The sequence below is a fragment of the Python bivittatus genome, unplaced genomic scaffold (genome assembly GCF_059951505.1).
Source record: "Python bivittatus isolate LINGU-HERP-01145 unplaced genomic scaffold, Pbiv_v1 ctg000210_np1212, whole genome shotgun sequence".
Classification (NCBI taxonomy): domain Eukaryota; kingdom Metazoa; phylum Chordata; class Lepidosauria; order Squamata; family Pythonidae; genus Python; species Python bivittatus.
The window spans coordinates 14782508-14801654 of record NW_028277053.1 but is presented as its reverse complement, the minus strand read 5'-3'; the positions used below and the strand labels follow the sequence as shown (position 1 = coordinate 14801654).

The 19147-nt window shown below is 39.4% G+C and overlaps 1 long non-coding RNA gene across 1 annotated transcript in view; it reads right to left on the bottom strand.

Annotated features, from left to right (window-relative positions):
• LOC148216170 (uncharacterized) overlaps positions 1-19147 on the bottom strand; it is a 145852-nt gene that overhangs the window by 121625 nt on the left and 5080 nt on the right. The window contains exon 2 of the long non-coding RNA XR_015795928.1: positions 288-360. This is a non-coding gene — a long non-coding RNA (uncharacterized LOC148216170). The remainder of the gene's footprint in view (positions 1-287; positions 361-19147) is intronic.

Genomic DNA, 19147 nt, shown 5'->3' with positions numbered 1-19147 from the left:
GATAGATAGATAGATAGATAGATAGATAGATAGATAGATTGATTTTGTAAACATAAAAAAAATTGATGTTTACAGTATTGTTTATGAACAGACAAAGAGTTAAGGACAAAATATGAGATGTGTATTAGAGCCAACTTAAAAAGTCTTCCACACAATTTACAGGTCCTCCCACAATTTTCTCCCATGCATTACACTCCAGCAACTGAATATAGGTTGGCGTATAAGTCAGAAGTTGCCTCTTTCAAATACTCCCCTGCCCCTTCTTATTTGTTTGAAATACTTCTTACCATTATGAAGAATCCTTTTTCAGAAGGATCCAAATGCCCCCCGATGAAGCAGAAATTCTGCTGCCATCAAAAGCTGGTTGAAAAAAAGAAAAGAAAAAAGAAAAAAAGATTTAAAAGAAGTTTCTTTTTGTGCTACTGTCTCTAATATATAACTGTCGTGGTCCTCCAGGATGACTCCTTTGAATTTACCCAAGTGTGAAGGAAGAGTCACCCTACTTTAGCCTAGCCCTAAGTCTCATGCCAGCCATTTGCTTTACCTTGGCCATCAGGGACCAGAAGAAAGATGGGACTTTACTCCAGGAAGGAGAAGATTTACTCACTGAGGAAGCCAGTGATATATGATTTATATTCTGAAAGAGTATAAGTAATCCAATAAATCCACCAGATTCAAAAAAGAATTGAGTGAACCGTATTAAGCAATTTCATAGTATGCATTTGCCTCCTTGTTTAAAGCATTTATAACTTCATCATGACCTTTTTTTAAGAAAAGAACAAATCAATGAAGAATCTTTACCTCTTTTATTATTACTATCCATACAAACTAATCAATTAAGTAATTCCACTCGTGAAAAAACTTTATATAACTGTCGCAAGTGAGGGTTGCTTCTTTATCATGCTGTGGCACCAGCCAGAAAAAATGTGTTCCTTCCAAGAGTCTTCTGTTTTCTCTTCACACATTTCTGAACTCTTAAGCAGCTCTCTTCTCTCATGGACTAGAAAGAATTATTTTAAAAGGCAGAACTGATCACCTTATCATTCTTATCAAAACTTCAGGCTTTTAGGAATGAGCAATCCAGCCCAATTTATCCCAAATGACACTTTTACCACATTGGTGCAACCAAATAGCAGTGGAGAGAGATTTTAAGCACATTTAATGGAAGGCTGGCCTTTGATATTGTAGAGAAATGCTAGTAAAGATTACATGATGTAAAATGAAAAGGAAGTCAACAACTCAGTGGCACCACACAAATGATACAGACACCCAAACTCCCAGAACTGTCTCAGCTATATTCTTAGTCTTCATTAAGGAGGCTGGGAATTCTATCCTTAATTCATTTCAGTTTAATTTCTCGAAAAGCCATCTCTAGGACTTTGTCTCAATCACAGATTTTGAAACAAAGAGTTAACTCTCCAATGAATAAATCACCTAACGTGCTGGGATTTAGTTGACTGGAGTGGGGTAGGAAAAGATAAGTTAGCACTAAAAAAAACAGGTCTGTGTGGGGCTAAATCTAACTGTCTCTGAGTTAATTGACTATTTTAGTTAACTCAGTCCTGGAGTTTACATTTCTCTCTCCTTGATCCTCCTTCAGCAACCCTATTGAAAGTGAGTTTCTTCTCACTGGATGGATCTGCTTTACATGTTGGATCCCTCAAACCATACAAATGGAATGGGAGGAAATGACATTTGCAGCATTTTATTTTATTTTATTTTATTTTTTAAGAGAAAAACTCATATTCCTCAGGGATCCTGGTCCCTTTTTTCCATAATAAAATGAAACCCATGAGTTAAGAAACAATTTCTTGCAACCCACCCACTCCTTTTTGTTCTGAGTTCCCTGAGGGACCTTGAGGATCAAGTATTTTATTCACCCCTCTGTACAAACCTTAACAGAAGAATCAGTACTGGATTAAGTTTTCTAATAGCGTGATTTGGTTTGCATGATCACATAAATGGAGAAAAAATGTCACTTGGAAAAACAGCTTGCATTTAAAGCGAGTGCTGTCTTCATGCTTTCTAAAGGCAGGAATCACATCTTCCTCTTCCAGATATCTGGTGGTTCCCTTCTTGGTAGTTATAAAAATTTCTCCTAAAGTTTAGGCCTAATGCCTTGTTTTCTTCCTGACCCTGCTGTCATCCTCAGAGAAAAGACAAAGATGCTCTCTCTTATTCAGAATGATTTGTCTGAAAATTGTCAAATTCTCTTTTGACCATTGTCACTACTTCAGAATCCAGAAGTGATATCGGATCTAGTGGCACTGAATGAATATAGCTATCATTATCAGATCTTCTAGTGCCCAATGAGTTCCAAAACTGGAACAAGCAATGTACTAATTAGAAATACTTGCATGGATTTCACTTTAATCTCCCTGCATCTAGCCACTAATAACTAATCCAGAAAGCACTTCAGAATTTAGCCTTAGATGAGGAACAGAGAGAAACAAGAATTGTACCCAAATCTCATAGTGACCCCTAATTTAATTCATTAAATGTTAAACAGCCTATAAAACAAGATCAACTCTCCAAAATGCATTGATTTGGTGTTAATATTAGATGATGATGATGATGATGATGATGATGATGATGATGATGATGATGATATATGTAGTATTTAAGTATTAAGGCCAAGCAAATGTCTCAAAGAACTTTGAAAGGTTATTACACAATAACATGCTCAAAGCCACTCATGCCTTGGTCACTTTCAGTTTGGATTACTGCAATGCTCTGTACATGGGGGCTGCCCTGAAGATCACTTGGAAGTTACAACTAGTCCAGAATGGAGAGGCGTGCACAGTGCACAAGGTTGCCCACAATAAACCTCTGTTGCGCAAACAAGTTTCTTTCTGGGTGCAATTCACCTTTAAAGTCCTCCATGGCACAGGACCAGGTTATTTGTGGAACCACCTTTCCCTGAGAGTATCTTTTTGTCCTACCAGATCAGATAGGGTAGGCACCTCCAGGTCCCTTCCATGAAATGTTGCCACCTAGTGGGACCTCAGAAGAGTGCTTGTTCTGTGGTTGCCCCTATCTTGTGGAACACCCTCCCCTGGTGATCTGGCAGGACCCCCCATTTTTAGCCTTCTGGAAGACACCTGGCTTTTTACCCAGGCATTAGGACAGAGTGAGGGTGTCTGGTGTTGGTTGTTGGGACATCCCAGGGGGATGACTGAGGCACCAGGTTTTGGGTTTTGTTTTACGGTTTTATGTTGTTATGGTTCTGTGGCTTCATTGTTGCTATGAGCTGTGCACAGTTGTGCTTTAGGTGGGCAGCCATACAAACCCTTTAAAATAACAACAAAAACAACTGGAATTTTAATGGATCAATATGACTGAATTCTCTTTAGACTTGTGCTTCATGTTCTTCTAAATTCTGCACTCCAGGTATAACTGCAATCCACTATAACACAGTAGCGGTCATGCTAAGCAAAGCAATTCAGTGGGAAATCTTAGTTAATGTTATGAACCGTCAGAGAGAGCTAACCAATCCTCCAGTCTTGCTCCTAAAGCTGATGCTCCATCATGGTCACCAAGTCACAGAACTAGCTTAGAACTGATCAAGTTAGATTAAGGTCCTTACCCCTTGCCCACTCACCCCCGCCATTTCTCAGAAGAATGATAATTTCTAAATTCCCATTAGTGACAATGAAACTTATTTTAGGATAGTGGTGCACGCATGTCCAAAATAAAGTATTGGTAGGGTCACTGTATTTCAAGATAAGGGTAAGGTTTAGTGGCTGGTTGATTTCATGAATTTAAAAATAATAGTAGTAGTAACAACAGCAGGAGAAGTAATTATAACAACTATTGTTTTATGTATGTATGTATGTATGTATGTATTTAGTTAGTTATTAAATTTATATCTCCCCAGAGGGTGACTATTATTGTTTACATAATCCCAAATACAATCATAGCTGTTGTTATAAAAACAATAAGAACAGCTATGTTTGTATTTAAGACATCATCTTTTTAAATTATTTTGGTAACATAAAGAAAGCTTGACTAGAGTACAGAGAACGGTATCATGCTTCAGAACTGCCAGTAAAAGAAAAGAGAGAACTCCACAATGTAAAGAAGCCAAAACACTATTGTGAGAATAAAAATCACTTCTAAACCAATATTGAAAGTAATCATTTTGACTTACACTACACCCACACTGCTAAAAGATGAAGTATTTAAGCCACATTAAGCAACAGAAGATAACATATGGATGCATTTTCATCAGACCACCTCTAGAAACTCTTCCTCCTTTGTACTCAGAGTAAGTGAAGTATGTCTTGACATACTTCAGCCTTTTTAAATTGTGAGGAAAATACATCTTTGGGTGAAAGAAGTAAGTTTTTAGAGGCCTCAGATGAATGGGATTGCCTTAATAAAATTGAAATATAAAGTCATGGGCAGGCTGGTTGTAAAGAAGGTATCCAACTGGGGTGAACTGGGGTGATTGTAAAAAGCCTCATCTCAAAGCCTTATCACAAACTTCCCATTGCACAAGGCATCTATCTCGCAGTTCTTCTTGGCATTTGACACTGTGAACTAACTTGTTACTTCCTCTTAGTAAGGCTATTGTTTTCCTTGAAGACAGCAGATAAGAAGAGGGGCAAATACCCAAGGCATCTGTCTCAAAGGAGGATGAGATCAGAAGGGGGACAGAAAGTAACTTGAGATCTATTGCTTACTGATGTATGCCTGCATTATCACATGAATATGTATATCTATGCATTCTTTTCCCTTCCTCTTCTTGTAGAAGTGTATAAATATCAGGGCATCCATTTTGCCTGCAGGAGAATGTCTCCCACTAACACTTGGTGGGTCCCCTCCAGTGTGCACTGCCTAATAAACACTGCAGTGAAGCCCTGATTATTTTGCATTTGAGTCCCACGTTTTGATTCCACAAAATGACGCTTGAGTATAAATTAGGATGTAAGGTATGGAGTTGATCCTTAAAGCAGAAAAGATGTTCCTATGATGAAATGGCTTTCCAACAAATTGAGGCAATTCAAAGTTTCTTTAGACTTTTTCCTCTTGACAATATAACACACCGTTTGGCCTGCAAATCTCGTGGGGAACAGTTGGTCTTCTTTCATCACTCTGAAATGATACATCAAAGACTTACACACTCACACACTTTGCTTGATGCATAGATACCAATTTGATGCAGTCCAGGCATCATACAGTATGATTAACTGATTGCTCCCAAAAATCATATTGTATGTGGGTAAACCCACTATCTGTGAACCAAAAAATTAGAAAGTATTTGCCATCTGCAGTCTTTATAAATGACTCTATTGAAATCTGTATGAGTAACTGTAAAATGTGCTGCTCAGTGGTATTTTTAGCCAATTTCAAGGTTTGTTAATCAATTAATTAATTACTTAAAGTTCTCATTATATTTGGGCTGATTTACCAGAGAATAGATATGTGGGTGATGTATCAACTGGACATTCAGCTCTTTCCCCACACCTGCACTTCTGAATTACTAATTACCAAGAACAGGTGTGAGAGTATGACCTCATGGCCCGATATCAAGAGCAACAAGAACTTCAGAGATGTAAATATCGGTTGTCTTGAACTGGGTCGGTGGAGATGATGTGCATTGTTTTGGGGCCATATAATTGATTTCACTCATATATACTATACAACTTGAGCGTGTGGAAAATCGCAGTATTAACACTTCATTTGCCATTAAGTTAATAGGTTTCTGTTTTTAACCTGCTCAGGATACTTCTAGAGCAACAACCCAGTTCCATTTCCCAGGCCTGTGCTTGTCCCAGAAACCGTTTGGGCTGCTCGTTCTTCACACTTGAATTGTCTCATCTCCAAAGTCACTGAAGCCAGCCATTCACAAAATGGCAACGGGTTTGAGTGCAACCAGAGCATAGAACAATGCTCAGTGAACAAAAGGTTATTTGGTTTTATAAGATGATCAAGACATGAGCTATTTTTATTGTTATCATTGTTGTTACTGTTATTAAAAGTACCAACTTTTTCATCAAGTCCATTTGCTTGCAATTCTTCTCTTCACTCCCCTTTCTCATCTTCCCAGAGAGGTCAACGGTAACATTTGAGGCAGGTGTAAAATCAGGAGTAACCTTCAGCTGAGAGGCAGACTAACAACTATGCCTGGGTATTTAGCTGGAATATTAGTCTACAGGAAACAATCAATGGAAATGTAGAAGTGGCATATGGCCTCCAGAGTTTATGTCAAGCAGAGCCAGCACAAGCAGCTAAAATTGTGCCCCTTGAAGTTGCTGGAAACCTGAGAGGGAAGCCAACCAAGCCAAACAGAGTCAGGACGTGATGAACTGAATGACAAAGCAAGTGGGCCCCCCTTTCCGTTTGTCTTTCTGCTAAGTTTCATCCTGCGGTGATTATTTTGAAAGAGGCAGCCTGAAAATAATGTGATTGCCCTTATCGCAACTGCTGAGAGCATCTGGAAAACTATTTTTCCCCTTCAATATTTTCAGTGAAATTCAGGTCACTGCCTGAACTGTTTTAAACTTGATTTGTGGGCTGCATGGGGTGATAAACTCTGCAATTTTTCCCACGGATCTACCCTCAAGAGCAGTCAATTAGACAATATTTCTGAGGAGTACAGAAAAGTTTAGAAAGATTCAGGCCACCAAAGTGCATTCATTTGTCTGATACTTCATCCTCTACCTCTAGCACATTTATGGAGTATTATACAGATTAGATAACCTGGCTTTTTGCATAATTTTAACAAGCACTATTAGATCATTTAAGGACTGCATTTTGAATAGTGGGGCATGTTTCTGGCTTACAGAATATCACATTAAGAAATAAATAGGTCAAATCTTTTAGGAGAGTTCTGAGCCTAGTCCTGCTGAACTGTCCCACCATTTCCCCATGAGCCTCTGTTGCGAAGGTGGGCAAACTATATATATACCTTTTTCATTGCTGCAAGAAGAGACACAGTAAGTTATGAAGAGAGCAGGACCTGGTTTGCTGCTGCTTTTGGTCCCTGAAGAGCTCTCTGTGTGATGAAGACTCTCACGGGGCAATGGGATGCACCTTCAGACGGTCCTTGAAGCTGGTGATTCTATGGAAATGCCTCGTTAAAACTATTCTCCAGAGTTAGGATACAAGGGGTGAACTGCTTGCACCCATTCCAAACAGTCACAGAAATTACAACCATTGTTCCAAGACCAAAACTGAGCACCTTTACTCAATGTCTTGCTTGCTCAGAACAGCAACAGCTAGACGCTGGTGAGCAGGACCGTTGGCTTGTCTCCCACAGAAGGTTTAATGTTCTCTTCTCTTTCTCCCAATTTTTTTTTAATAAAGTAAAAGCAGTATTCCACCACTGACAAACACTGCCATAAGCTCTGTTCCCCTAATATTCACCTCTCTTTGCATTTTTCATTTCTCTTGTTCACTTTCAGGGGATCCCACTGTTAGCGTCAAAAGTCTTGCTAATTTAGAGGAGGGCATATCAGTTCACTGGAGAACTATATTCAGGATTTAAATAAATGAGCCCAGGAGCTCAGATTTCCTCCAAAAACAAAACAAAACACTGTGATTTCAGTGATGAAGGGAAAATCAAGAAATGCAGTCTCCTTCCCTCATTCCTGTCTATTCATCCGCCTTATTTCTCCAGCCTTTGGATTTTCTCTTATGTGCAAGAGCTCAACATGTAACTAACTGGGTGTTCAACATTCACCCAGCCATTTGGGGGCGGGGGGGACGCTAAGACTCTGGTCTTGTCTTCTTCCTGTCAACCTTTCTTGAGAAACAGGCATTTCTGCCATATCCCTGTAAGTGGTTGAATAGGATTATTCAGTCCCGTGGGATACAGACCTGTGGCAGGCTAAGTTCATTGCATATTTGCTGTGCTTTTTCTCCTTCTGCTAAGGAAGTATATAAAATTTAGTAAAATTTTAGTAGGGCAGAAATACGTGCAATATTCTCAGAGGGTACTTATACATACACCCAGAGGAGGAAAATGGCACAGCGTTGAACAATGGAGAGTGATTGCATATTTTAGCTGTTTTTCAGGAACTACTTGCCAGTGTTTAAAACTGAATGGGTGAATTATTCATTGCAGTTCTCTAAAACTGAGATAAAAGGGCTTTTTAAAATATATATGCCTGTTTTGTATTTTTTATAAACAGTTTCTGAGAAAAACTCAAGCCTGTTAAATCCGTGCTGGCATTTTCCTGAAATAAGTTGTTGCAATTTTATCAATATCTACAACATCGCATATCCTTACTGATACTCATGTCTCTAGTCCGTGACACAAGGGGAAAATTATGATCTTACCATCTTCTCATGGTTTTCATAGAAAAATATCTAGAGGAATGAACAGGATTGGTAAATCAGAAAATTCAGATCTTTATGTTTGATGGGGCTGCCACGCAATAACAACAACAACATGCAATGCGATAATTTCATAATTTGACTGACATGTTAAAACAAAAACTTGACAACAGTATTAATTTGCAGCTTAGATATCTGTGCTCTTACCCAAACATGGTCTTTTCTATTTTAAATGAAATCTTCACCTCAAAATACAAGACAAAATGGTCAGACTAGCCTAGAGATTACATTTATATTTCGCCAGCACCAAAACAAACTTCAGTGAAAGCAATACCACTGTGGAAAGAGAAGCAATACATCGGTTAAGCGAAGCAACAAAATCATCTTCTGACTCTTCTGTCAGCTTCAACTCACCATATTATAAACTTAATCAGTTTGTGATTTTTGCAAGGTCCTCAGCAGATCTATATCTCCCTTTGATATTTACCCACCAGATGGCCAAATTGTAGGTAAGCACCCTCTTTCACTGTACTTTACCTATGGCTTTTGGCCCAAAACAGTTAGAAGATAGATAGATAGATAGATAGATAGATAGATAGATAGATAGATAGATAGATAGATAGATAGATAGATAGACAGACAGACAGACAGACAGACAGACAGACAGACAGACAGACAGAGTTTTGAAACAACAATTCTATTTGATGCCAGCTCCTCTTTAAGCTACTAAATATATGTCGTCTGATAAATAAAAGAAGTTGACTACTCCAAAGGTCTATGCAGGTTTTGAAAGCCTCTATGAGGAAAGAGTGGAGTCAGGTTCTTTTCTGCACCCACTTCATCCAGCCCCCTCAGCTCCATGTATTAAGAGAGCAACTTTGAAGCTGAGGGCTTGATGAACTTCTGCAGGCTTTCAGTGCAGTTTGAAACTCTTATAATATACAGAACGCTTCCATGAGCAGAAGTGGCTCTCCAGGCCAAAACGTGCAATGAGATTGGATGACGAGAAGGCAAGCAAGGATGCTGAGCTAGCAAGCACCTCCAAGCTCTCTTGCAGTTGCCAAGCACCACGTAGCTGCCAAGAAGCAAGAACCACTGACTTTCAGTGCAGTCAGGGCTGAAAACATACTCTTGAAAATTGTAAATTTCCCTTCTGTAGCAAGACAATAAAAGCAGATTCTCTCTGAAATATTTGCTTCCCATGGCTCCCACATCTGGGCTTCTCACGCCAACTGACATCCTCCATTTGCTTCCCACATCTTCTCACGCTAATTATGTGAAGACAAGAACCCTTCCTAGGGCCCAAGACCACTGGAATAATCACCTTCCAACTTCACAGGCCCCTGCTCTTTTCAATCACTTTTTGCTACCTTTTATAGAACAGTAAAGCAAAGCTTTCCCAACTCACAAGTGAATTCCAGAGATTCTCATTTGTCAGTCAGAAAACAGGACTTTGGAATTAAATATGAAAAGGCAATGCTGGTGGTAAACCTCCTTGGCCAGGTGCTATCTCTACCTGTTCTTCAGTGTTATAAGCAGGTTAAAAGCAAAGCCATTTTTCTACAAGAGCAAAGCTGTCCTTGTCACCTTATGAATTATCTGCTATAAGCTGAAAATGGGAGCAGGCATGAATGCAGCCAGCTAGAAACCACGGAGGCAAGCGAGGTATGTTGAAAGATTCTGGTAACCCAGCACAGCAAGGAGGAAGTAACAAATTTCTCCAGGAGCTAAGCTCAGGCCAAAAGAGGCACCTGCCCAGCAACAAGTCTTTGTACAAAACTAAAGAAGCAACGAAAGGAATGGAGTTGCTTCTGTGTCTGGACCAGACTTCATCCCTTTCCTCTAGCCAGTATTTAACAAATCTGGTTGAGTTGGTTCAGGTAAGAAAGTGCACATATGAACGTCTGCATGGAAGTAGCTTTGCTTGACTAAATCAATAAAGTGTTTTTGTTCCTCTGATTTCACTCAGGTACTGTGCATCTTTACTTATTTAAAGAACATTTAGTTTATCTGGAGGCTCTTTGCACCAGCTGACAATATGAATGCATGACTCCCCTGTAACTTTCCACCTGTACACCGGGATTGGGCACCTTCCCCTTGCAGCTGATCTAGATCAAGGGCTAGGAGAAATCCACTGACCCCCTTGAAAATGGAAAGGAAGGGGAAGAGACTAGGGCACTCATTTCCCTAGAGAGCAGTGAGTGAAGGGCATCTGATTATAACAAAACAGGTTTCTGTAACAACAGGAATATAGGAGAAGAGAATAGTCCTTATCAATCAGTGTTTATCTTTAATCTCCTCTTTCTCCATTCCATCATTCAGTTTCTGACTTGTCTCCATTTTGTATCATCTGGTTTCTACTATGTTTATAACCTCATTTTCTCACACATCTGACAAATAACCAGGAAGCACAACAGTTCTATCTCTTAGATCTCTTATCAGGGACAAGTGTCCTGTGGATTACCAAAGAGCAATTTTTGTCTACCTTGTGCTGCCAAGGTCATGATTAAGCAAACATTTGCCCTCCAGATGTTTTGAACTCCATCCATCCCAGCCAGTGCGGTCCATGGCAAGAGAGTGCAAGAATGGCAGTCTAAACCTTCTGGTTTCTGGTTTGGGTATCTCAAAGATTTAGAGTAGAAAGCTAATATTTACAAGAGAAGTTGGCAGAATTCAGGAGCCTGCCCAGAAGAGTCTGAAAAGGACAAGTGAAAAGTGAATTTGCAAAGTCATAGGCTATTTAAGATGCTTCATTCCTAGAGCGATCCCTGATTTTTATTGCCGAAAATAGGAAAGCATGTAGCCTATCTTTGTTTCTACAGTTATTTAATTGTTTTTAATGCTTGTATGGTTGTTTTATTGTTTGGGGGGGGGGTTGGTATTGCTTACGTTTAGGTTTTGTAAGCTACCCAGAGTCAGGAATGTAAAATGGGCAGCTACATCAATCAATCAATCAATCAATCAATCAATCAATCAAATAAATAAATAAATCTTATTTGCTCATTTCCCTGATTGGCCTTTATTTATTTTGCCCATCAGCCTCAAACCTACATATCTAGTCAAAATGCTTTAGCCATCTTTAATCAAGAAACATATTCATTCATTCATTCATTCATTCATTCATTCATTCATTCATTCATTCATTTTATATAGCCACCCATCTCACATATGTGACTCTGGGCAGCTCACAACAATTATTCAGTTAGATATCAATTCAAAGAAAATCAATAATAGCTGATTCCCTGAGAAAGGGGTAGAACATAAAATCAAAGAAACATTTGAGTTACTTGATGGATACGTATCTTTTACAGCAATTACAGATAAGAAACCAGATTTCACTATGATTCTAAACCAGAGTTGGGTGCTTGGCAGCAAGTGACATTCTTATAAAGGTTACAAAGTGGGATTTGAAAGAGAAAAAGCAAGGGGTAGGGCTTGCTTATTTATTTATTTATTTATTTATTGTTTGATTTAGAAGGCCACCCCAACTCAAAGCTGTGTTATTGATTTTCAGCACAGTTATTTAAACAGATTCTTATATTATCCTTCATTATACGAGACCTCAGGGTAGCGTGCAGCACAAAGCAATGCAGATATATGCGTGCGCACACATACCAAACCCCCACAGTGAATTGTAAAGCAAACAAATAAAAAAGCAGAGGTAAAGTTTCCCTTGAGACAAGCCCATCTCCTGGTGATTTAATAACTACTAAAGGATTTTGCAATTGCTCTTCTCCACAATATATCTTTTTAACTTCTTGGTCTAGCTTACAGCCCTAGGACCTCCTATGATCCTGGGAGCATAGCAGTGTGGCATTGCTGAAATTCTACTCTTAGGGTCCAAACAACTTTGGTTCTGTTTGCTACATAATCTTTCCCTCTTTGAGTATTCAAGCCTATGTTGATCTCCCTTTCCAGGTATCATGCATCCTTCCCACTTTAGAGATTAGATATCCAGAGTTGAAGTCCACACGTATGATGGAACCCATGCCACAGAAGGCTGATCCAGTTCTATGAGGACTCCAACCTCCATGAAATGTCATTGGTTTAGGGGGGAAATTACTCTTTTTCCTAGCTGGAACTTTAGTCAACTGGAGCCATTCTTCTATGAAGCAGATAGCAAGAACCCCTTTGCAACATTAGAAATATGGAATTCTAATGTTGTATATTCTATAGGTCAAAGAATAATGGTTAAAGTTTCCACATTCCACCTTTCTACAATGAGCATGCTATTTAGCTTCAGACATATAACAGGATGTTCTGCTGTTAAAAAGAAGGGACATTCTTAGTAGTAAACAGAATCAAATGTACAGTCTCTACTCTAATGGAAATTGCACAGCTAATAGCTTTTGGAAGAGTACTTTGAAAACACGGTAGTAAATTGAAGTGAAGGCAATTTGCGTCCATGGATTCCCTTCATCAGGTTTTGTTACCTCTCTATAAAAAAGGAAAGATCACAATTATTTCCATTTTTTAATTAGCCTTTATCACATTCTAACATTAGAAAAATAAGTTTCTGAGTGCCACCTCCAATATTTCTGTGTCCTCTAAAACCAAATAGACACATCCAAGATTAATTCAATAAATGTTCTGGGACATTGCATACATTGAAAGCAGCTAAAAAAAAATATAAGCTTGGTTCTTTCACCAAAGGCATCTCAAGATTGGGGAGCTGGACACGTAGGGCACTTAGGATTTTGCTAAGCTTTTGCCTAGGCTTGTATTCCTGCCACATTTTGTGGAACAAACTCTCAGAGCAGAGAAATTGCATTTAAACACATTCATCCTGATGTTTACCCCTTGGAAATTATAGATCAGGCTGTCCTAAGTGCTGTAGTCAAAGCATACACAGTGCCTGCTTTGTCATGGAATACTCAGATGATAAAGTATGGGGTTCCAAAGTTTATGCTCCAGCCACAGATGCAGAAGAAGAGGAAGTTGATGAGTTTTATGGTCAAGTTCAGACTGAAATAGGCAGAACAATGCCAGTAAGATGTGTGGCTTGTGGTTGGAGACTGGAATGCCACAGCTGGAAATCATTAAGAAGGACAGTGTGATTGAACTGTATGGCCTGGGAAACCAAAATGAAGCAGGAGAAGCACTTATCAATTTTTGCCAGTTGAAAGATTTCTTCCTATATAACACAGTCTTCCAACAATCAAAACAATATTTATATACATGGTTATCATTCCATGGAGTACACAGAATTCAAATTCTAAGTTCCAGGTCAAATTCAAGTTCCACTAGTCCCAAGCCTATACATTCATCTCACTGAAACCTGTACTTAAAAGAAAAAATTCTGATGCAACTCAACACAATATACGTAGAAACACAGGACATGCCCAGACGCCACCCCTGCAAAAAATAAATAAGCAAACAGACAAACAAACAAACATAGAAAATGCTCATAATAAAATAAATGTTTGTGAATTTTTGAGGCATTTTCATGTCCCACAACAATCACCTAAGTTGTAAATGTGACAAAACAAACTTCAGTTTGGGACACTGAAAAACTGATGGAAATTGGAACTGATCCAATTTCAGTAATGGAGGAAGAAAGTTGTATTTCTCCTATTCTTTTGCAGCTTGGGCCCATTCAGTCCAATATATGAAGAGTCTCAGTTCATTTCTAGTGATTTATTTCACAATGCTCCTTAACTAATCAGAGTAGAAAATGCTATTTGGTTAACTTGAGAACTGTATCAGAAATCAGAAAGCCATATTTAAGGTTTGTACTTGGGCCAGAGAAATCAGGCTTGGCATGAGATCTGACCATCTGTAGGACAAACTTCCAAATGTTCTGCATTTGGAAGCTCCAACCCAGGTAGACAAGCTGGTATGTTTGTATATACTCATCAAGTTACTTCATTTGGGGAAACAACATTATGCAGAGTGCAGAGAAGGCCAAAGAAATAGCAAACCAAAGAAATGAAATGGAGGAGATAAGGAAATATAGCACAGAGAGAGACTTTATACCAGCACTATTCACTACGCCTCTCTAAACCTTTCTGTCCTTAAGTACTATCCTTGTTTCCCCAATGTCCATACAATGCGTCATACTTTTGTTCTACTGTCTCTACTGAATGACTTGGGATTCAACTCTTATGAGCCCTATTTAACATGACCATTTACAAGGGGGTTTGGGAGGTACATTCAAATATATCTGCAGATCATATGCCTCTCTTAGAATTAGATCAGCATGTTGTATTAGGTATGCCATAGCAACAGCTGTAAAAGCAAAGTAAAGAGGGCTATGGAGCACAAGAACGGTCATATTTGTTTAGCATTGATGTTTTAAAATATTAAGGAACATGAGCCCAAATTCCAATGGAGTTGATAGTTCATTTTATGCCTGGTTGTTATATCCTGGCCTATTGAAAAGAATAGATTCATTTGCTCATTAGCAAGTAGGCCATTCCATTCTCCTCAGTAGGTGGCAACACCTGACTGACCTTGGCTGTTTTCAGAAGCTAAGCAAGGCCAGCCCTGGTTATACCTGGATAGGGAACCACCCAGGAATTCCAAGGCTGTGGTCTAGACTGAGAAGCCAAAACTAATCCCAGCATGACAAACCAAAGAAAACTGCACAAACCTGGTCCCCAGGAATTGAGCTCAGGTCTAGCCTCTTTATCTTTTTACCTGATCCCAATATGTTCTGGACATGTTGCAGAGTATGGAGAATGTTGATCCAATGCCTGTGCAAAACCCCATTGGCTCCAATCATGAGTGCAAATAGCCACATAAATGTCTCTCAGTTAAGAAATACTCTGTATATGAAGGGGCATTTTATTCTCATTACATTTCATGCCATCTTTCTATCAAGGTAGCTGGCACAGTCACCACTGCACAAAGGAGCTATACTACATCGCTACCAAATTATAATACAGAATAAGAACATTATGGCAATGTTCACCATAAAGGAGGAGACAGAAAATTGGCAACTAGGATTTTATTGTTCCCCTGGCAAGAATGAAATAGTGATCTAATGAATGAGGTGAGGTTTTATTTTATGTCGTTTATGGAAGTGGGAGAGAGAGAGAAAAAAATATGTGAAGGCTAGAATATGGAAATATAAAAAGGCTCCAGAAAATACGGCAAACACTTTGATCAAACGTGTTTCAGGGGAGTAAAAAGTGACGGGGAAAAAAGGATCTCTATCATCTCAGTGAGATATGCATTCAAATGTGCTATGAATGATTACCTCCCCTCTGTTATAAGATGAAATAATTGCTTGCATCAAATATTTATACAACAGGGCAAACACATGAGACAGAGCGGTAGAAAACTGGATGTTTCTGGATTCCATCAGACAAAGTCTGGTAATATTTCTGAATTGGAATCACATTTCATGGGGTTCCAAGGAAGGCATGCTAAGAAGCACCCCCCCTTCCCGAAAAGGAAAAGCAGAGTACCTTTTGTGTGAGCCCATGTTTGTTGCATGTTGATGTTCCCAACAAGACATTCAAGCACGCATGAACAGTGCAGATCATTTTCAGTAATGCTAGGCTGATTAGCCAAAATAATGGGAGCTACGGTCTTATGTTCTAGACAGGATAATGCTTCTGTTCTCCTGATACAAAGAGTTGACATACACAGAATGAACACGGGGAGACTCCTCTCATCAGAGCTCTCAGACAAGGGAAGATAAACCCGAAGATATATGCCCTACTTGGAAGCCCTGGGTCTCAAAGTAGTGCCTATATACCCATCAGTAACCCATCCAGCTTACATTCCCCCAAAAAGAGATGTTACTGATTGGTTAAGTTTCAGCCACGACCCTGGCAATGCTAGTGACCAGTTTTAAAATAATGGTTACAATTAGCAATAAGCACAGACAAGAAAAGCCGTTCTTCTTTCTGAAGACCAGAACCTCATGACCAAAGGGGCACTGGAAGGTTCTGCTTTTCTAGGCAACTGCCAACATTTTACAAGAAAGAGGAAACACGGATGCATGGGTACATTCCAAAGAATTTAGAATTTTTAAAAGATACTGAACAAAGCAATACATTTAGCCGCATTGAGGATAATAGCTTTAATGGTATCAGCCAATAAAAAGGAGGTTTGTTAGTCAAAATCAAAGGGATAAGAGTAGTATGAATAAATAAAACGAGCAATGCAGTAAAATGTGAGTCATGGGCTGCCCTTTGACGAAGACGGAAAAGCTGAAAGTGGCAGAGAATACAGCCACCTGCTTGCTGACCTATACTAGGTGGTTCAGCAGGATATCTCATATTTTGCGGAATCTGCATTGGATGCCTGCAGGCTTCTGGGTTCATCTTGGGGCTGGCAATTGCCTATGAAATGCAATAGGGCTTGGACATTTGTTAGCTCCAGGATCATCTCCCTCAGGTAGAATCTGCCCATCCTACCTCTTCTAGTAGGGAAGGGATGTTTTGGATGACTATCCCATGTGACATTATGGGGCTGGGACCCTGAGAATGGCCTTCTCAGTAGCAGCCCTCCCCCCCTCTGGAACAGCATGCCCCAAGGTCTACTTGCCCACCCCGCAGCAACAACTGGTGAAGACTGCTCTCTTCCAAAGACAATTTGACCAGGACTGAATATGTTCCTAGATGGGTTACGAAACTTCTGCAAAAAACCAACCAAGCTCAGAGAACCCCAAGGACTCCACAGTTCAACCCTGATCTACATATATTCTCCTCCATTGGTAGCTTTCAGTTAGACAGATTTCTATGTTGATAATCACATTATTTAATTATGTATTATGAAATTACGTATTGTTTAATGGTTGTTTTTAGATTATATGCTATAAGTGCCTAGACTTGCTTCCACAGGCGGCATATAAATGTTGGTAATAAATCAATATGTTGATGAAATTTTCCCTGAGCCATGAGAACAGATCCAGCCTCCTACAAGGATATTATGGCCACTGATGATAAAACATTAAAGTGAGCCAGCATAAATATGGTACTCTGCCACAGAATGATTAGACATGTGAAAATATCCAGCTGGCTGGAAAGGATTCAAACAATCTTCAGAGTAAATCTGGTAATTTAGCTAAATCCTGTTGAAGCCTACAGTCTAGAGTTCTTTATCTAATATCTCACTTTTTCAAATCCCATAAGTAATAAGGCATTAAAAGAGAATCCAATTAGGATTCTCCATTTTTGTACCAATTAGACTGGAAATTGTCAATCCGAATAAGAGTTACTAGGCCCACTGAATTCAGAATTAAAATCTCAAGCCTAACGAACAAGCAGAAAATGGAATGCAACTGGAAGAATCAGTGGCAAATACACCCAGAATTGTGCTCAGGTTATGAACCTTCACTACAATGTTCCCACTGCTTGAGGACATCGATCACAAGCCTGTGAGCCTCTACTGTCAGGCCTGTGATCTGCCAACCAGAAGAAGCAACAGAAAACAAAACTCGCACAGTGGAGTCCTTGGGGTTCTCTGAGCTGGGTTGTTTTCTTGCAAACATTTTGTTACCCAGCCAGGTAACATCTTCAGTGCTAGAATGGAGTGGGGTTTGCTCTCTGTTTATATACTGTGGCATGCCCTGCCAGTGTTGGTGGGGGTGGGGGCTTTGTTTTGTTTTATTTTTCCCCACATATTCACTTCTATTGGAAAACTTGCACAGTTACCCACATCTCAATAAAAATACTCCAAGAGGAACAGAGAAAATGTACATCAGTAAAACTAGAAAGAACAAGAGGCTATGACTTTTAACAGGAGAGCTGAAGGCAGAGAACAAGGAACTGATGGCCATGAAGGAAAAGAGAAACAGAGGCATAGATCTAACAGCAATAGGAAGGCATTCAGCTGGATATGGACACACATACGAAGGAGGGTCACCGAGTCCTGTCAGTTTAACCCCAACAGGGTCACCAGATGATTCAGTAGATGCAGATTCACACATAGAAGCCACAACTGAGGCAAACAAGCAAGCCAAGTCATGCTCATCAGAAAATGGATTTATAAATCAAACCTCCTGGACCAGGGGTTTCTCAAATATATTTTGGTTTTAATCACAGGTGACCCAAGGATGCGATCAATGAATAAGCATGGTCCACAAAACTGCAGAGACTAAGACTGCTGCAATGAATGCTCTTCAGTGGGAGTGATGAGAACTTGGGGATACTGCACTATTGACATCAAGAACCTCTCAGAAGCATCGATATTGTCCCTACATGTTAGTTTCACTTAGTTTCTACAGGTTCAAGCCAACACAAAGCTAAGTCTAAACTGCTCCCAATACTGATTTCGGATGTTAACAGGAATTATGACGTAAGGTCCCCACAACCTCATCAATCTCCAGGTCAAGCCATCATCACAGATTTTTTCAGCCTGAATAACTTTATAAAATAACCTAACCACCATCAATTAGTTCTCAAATTTTCATTCCATAAAGGTGTGAAAAACAAATTCTACTGTCAACTTCCTTTCCTGAGCAGTGCATTATGGGTAGCCCATGCCTCAGACCTTTAGTTCAGTGAATAAGTATTCTGAGCACCATACCATCCTTTACCCTATCATAAAAATTATTCCACAATAAATTAAAGGTAGTCAGTGAGCTCTAATGTGGTTTCCAGAAGTCTTCAGTGTTTGGCCCCCAAATAGTTTTTTCAAAAGGTTGCTGGCAAACTGTTACTTTCTTGGGACAGGAGGTGAAAACTATTAGGATTATAATTTTAACCCTATTGAATTAATCCTCTATGTATGCATGTGTGTGCAAGGATGGATGGATGGATGGATGGATGGATGGATGGATGGATGGATGGATGGATGGATGGATGGATGGATAGATAGATAGATAGATAGATAGATAGATAGATAGATAGATAGATAGATAGATAGATAAATAGATAGATAGATTCACATTTAGTTTTCTTTGGCCTCT